Source organism: Sapajus apella, unplaced genomic scaffold (genome assembly GCF_009761245.1).
Source record: "Sapajus apella isolate SASKATOON/1434 unplaced genomic scaffold, GSC_monkey_1.0 scaffold2346, whole genome shotgun sequence".
Classification (NCBI taxonomy): domain Eukaryota; kingdom Metazoa; phylum Chordata; class Mammalia; order Primates; family Cebidae; genus Sapajus; species Sapajus apella.
In genome coordinates, this window is record NW_022439272.1 from 518 (window position 1) to 4,509 (window position 3,992).

General features: G+C 38.8%; 1 pseudogene across 1 annotated transcript; it reads right to left on the reverse strand.

The window, feature by feature from the left end:
• Positions 1 to 891: 891 nt before the first annotated feature.
• On the reverse strand, positions 892 to 1,440 carry LOC116547200 (annotated as a pseudogene). The gene has a single exon (XR_004266974.1). The product of XR_004266974.1 is annotated as a D-dopachrome decarboxylase pseudogene (transcript).
• Between the last annotated feature and the right edge of the window lie 2,552 nt (positions 1,441 to 3,992).

Genomic DNA, 3,992 nt, shown 5'->3' on the forward strand with positions numbered 1-3,992 from the left:
AAAAAATTAAAAAAAAGGATATAGTCAGACAAAATTTGTCTGGGTCTGCATTGCTGGTACATGGCTGAGCTGTGAGATGGATTACAAACCTGGCTCTTAGTCAAATGTGACTGACCACTCTCAGAATTTAAAATTTTTTAAATTTGCATTTTCTAAATTATTAAAGTAAAACTGAACATTTCTTCATATATCTATTGGCCATTTTCTTTTCTCTTCTGTGAGTTCACAAAAATATAATCATGGCCAGGCACAGTGGCTCACACCTATAATCTCAGCACTTTGGGAGGCCAAGGCAGGTGAATCACCTGAAGCCAGGAGTTCAAGACCAGCATGACCAACATGGAGGAACCCCATCTTTGCTAAAAATACAAAATTAACCAGGTGTGGTGGCGCATGCCTGTAATCCCAGCTACTCAGGAGGCTGAGGTGGGAGAATCACTCGAACCTGGGAGGCAGAGGTTGCGGTGAGCCGAGATCATGCCACTGAACTCCAGCCTGGGCAAACAAGAGTGAAACTCCGTCTCAAAATATTCAAAAACAAAAACACATATAATCACCACTATAGCCACCACTCACATACAAATTTACCAAAACTAATAAGAACTAAACTGCTTTGAAGGTGCTATCAATAGAAATATCATATTTAATATTGGCAGAAACAAAATAATAGGCAATACATATTCCAAGAAATCAACCAAACTTTGCCTATTTTTTGATTAGGTTGTTTGTATTTTTCATATTAAATGATTAGAGTTTTTTTTATATATTCTGAATACAAGGCCTCTGGCAGTCAGATGTGTTGTAAATATCCTCTGTCTACAGTTTGTCTTTTGTTTAAGGCATCTTTTGTCATACATAAGATTTACAGTTAATACAATCATATGATGCATCTTTTTTTTTTTTTTTTGAATGAGGAAGCTCTCTTCATTTATTTTGTATGAGGATGAAGAAGAGGATTATGTGATCACAGGAATGTTGCATGCAGGATTATCTGAAGCTGGTATCACCAGGCCCTCACTCTGCAAAGAGGTATTCCTGGAAGAGGTAGCCAGCTCACAGATGCCCTGGATCCCTCTGTGCCAATCATAAAAATGTCATGACTGTCCCTTTCTTGCCAATCTGCCAGGGCTCCAGGGGTAAAAAGCAGATAATTATCCTGTCCTGCTCTGGAGCTAGCCCCTTGGTGAGAAACTCAAAGAAGTGGGCGCTGTGGTTGCGGTGGTCCTCGGAGGCGCCCACTATGCCAATGGAGGAGATGGACGGCTGTGCACAGGGCTCAGTGAACCCACTCAGCGCCAGGGCCAGGCCCAGCCAGACAGTCACGTTCATGTGGTCCGCAGGTTTGCCCAGGATGGAGGCAGTGGCATTGCAGAGCCATTTCTCCAGCCCCATGGGCACTCAGTTTGCAAGCAAATTCATGTCCAGCTCTAGAAATGGCATGGCAGGCAGCCATATGATGCATCTTATAATTTCATCTTTTGTTTATAAAATCTTTTCTTATGCTAAGGCAATGAAGATATTTGCCAACAGTTTCTTGTAAAAGTTTTGAAGTTTACACTTAGGTTGTCAATATATCTGGATTTTTCCCCCTAGTCTCTTCTATTGGCCTATTTGACTCACCCTTAATCATTTGAAATTTTTATTAGCATTTATCAAATTTATAAACTTATTTAGGGAAAATTACCTCTTTATGATATGGAGCCTTCCCATCCATGAACATGGTATCTCTCTGTTTATTCAGGTCTTTTGATTATGTTCCTCCCCAAGATATACATTTCTTATTTAGCTATTTCCTGGATACTTTTTTTGTGGCTACTGTGAATAGGACCTTTAAAAAAGTATGCATTTACTAAATGATTACTGCTGGTAGACAGGAATGTGACTGATTTCTGTATTAGGTTTAATCATATGAAACTGCAAGTACCAGCCACTCCAAAAACATACCAAATGGTAAAGACCATCAACACAATGAAAAAAAATGTGTCAATGGGCAAAACAACCAGATAGCATCAAAATGGCAGGATCAAATTCACACATAACAATATTAACCTTAAATGTAAATGGGCTAAATGCCCTAATCAAAAGACACAGACTGGCAAATTGGATAAAAAGTCAAGACCCATCAGTGTGCTGTATTCAGGAAACCCATCTTACGTGCAAGGACACACATAGGCTCAAAATAAAGGGAGGGAGGAAGATTTATCAAGCAAATGGAGAGCAAAAAAAAGGAGGAGTTGCAATCCTAGTCTCTGATAAAATGGACTTTAAACCAACAAAGATCAAAAGAGACAAGGGCATTACATAGTGGTAAAAGGATCAATGCATCAAGAAGAGCTAATGATCCTAAATATATAAGCCTCCAATTCAGGAGCACCCAGGTACATAAAGCAAGTTCTTAACGACCTACAAAGAGACTTAGACTCCCACACAATAATAGTGGGAGACTTTAACACTCCACTGTCAATATTAGACAGATCAACAAGACAGAAAATTAACAAGGATATCCAGGACTTGAACTCAGATCTGGACTAAGCAGACCTAATAGACATCTACAGAAATCTCCACCCTAAATCCACAGAATATGCATTTTTCTCAGCACCACATTGCACCTACTCTAAAACTGACCACATAATTGGAAGTAAATCACTCCTCAGCAAATGCAAAAGAATGGAAATAATAACAAACAGTCTCTCAGACCACAAGGCAATCAAATTGGAATTCAGAATTAAGAAACTAACTCAGAACCGCACAACATCATGGAAACTGAACAAGTGGCTCCTCAATGTCGACTGGATAAACAATGAAATGAAGGCAGAAATAAAGATGTTCTTTGAAACCAACAAGAACAAAGACGCAACATACCAGAATCTCTGGGACACATTTAAAGCAGTATCTAAAGGGAAATGTATAGCAATAAATGCTGACATGAGAAGCGAGGAAAGATCTAAAATCAACACCCTATCGTCAAAATTGAAAGAGAGCTAGAGGAGCAAGATAAAAAAAACTCAAAAGTTAGCAGAAGACCAGAAATAACTAAGATCAGAGCAGAGCTGAAGAAGACAGAGACACAAAAAACCCTTCAAAAAATCAATAAATCCAGGAGCTGGTTTTTTGAAAAGATCAACAAAATAGACAGACCGCTAGCCAGATTAATAAAAAAGAAAAGGGAGAAGAATCAAATAGATGCAATAAAGAACAATAAAGGGAATATCACCACTGATTCCACAGAAATACAAACGACAATCAGAGATTACTACAAACAACTTTATGCATATAAACCAGTAAACCTGGAAGAAATGGATAAATTCCTGGACACTTGCACCCTCCCAAACCTAAACCAGAAAGAAGTGGAAACCTTGAATAGACCAATAACAAGGGCTGAAGTTGAGGCAGCCTACCAACCAAAAAAAGTCCAGGTCCAGACAGGTTCACAGCCGAATTCTACCAGACATACAAAAAAGGAGCTGGTACCATTCCTTTTGAAACTATTCCAAACAATACAAAAAGAGGGAATCCTTCCCAAATCATTTTAGGAGACCAACATCATCCTGATGCCAAAACCTGGCAGAGACAACAAAAAAAGAAAACTTCAGGCCAATATCCATGATGAACGTAGATGCAAAAATCTTTAATAAAATATTGGCAAACCTATTGCAACAGCATATCAAAAAGCTTATCCATCACAATCAAGTAGGCTTCATTCCAGGGATGCAAGGCTGGTTCAACATACGCAAGTCTATAAACGTAATCCACTACATAAACAGAACCAAAGACAAAAACCACATGATCATCTCAACAGATGCAGAAAAGGCCTTCAACAAAATTCAACAGCCCTTTATGCTAAAGACTCTCAATGAACTAGGTACCAAAGGAACATATCTCAAAACAATAAAAGCTATTTACGACAAACCTACATCCGATATCATACTGAATGGGCAAAAACTGGAAGCATTACCTTTGAAATCCAGCACTAGACAAGGATGCCCTCTCTC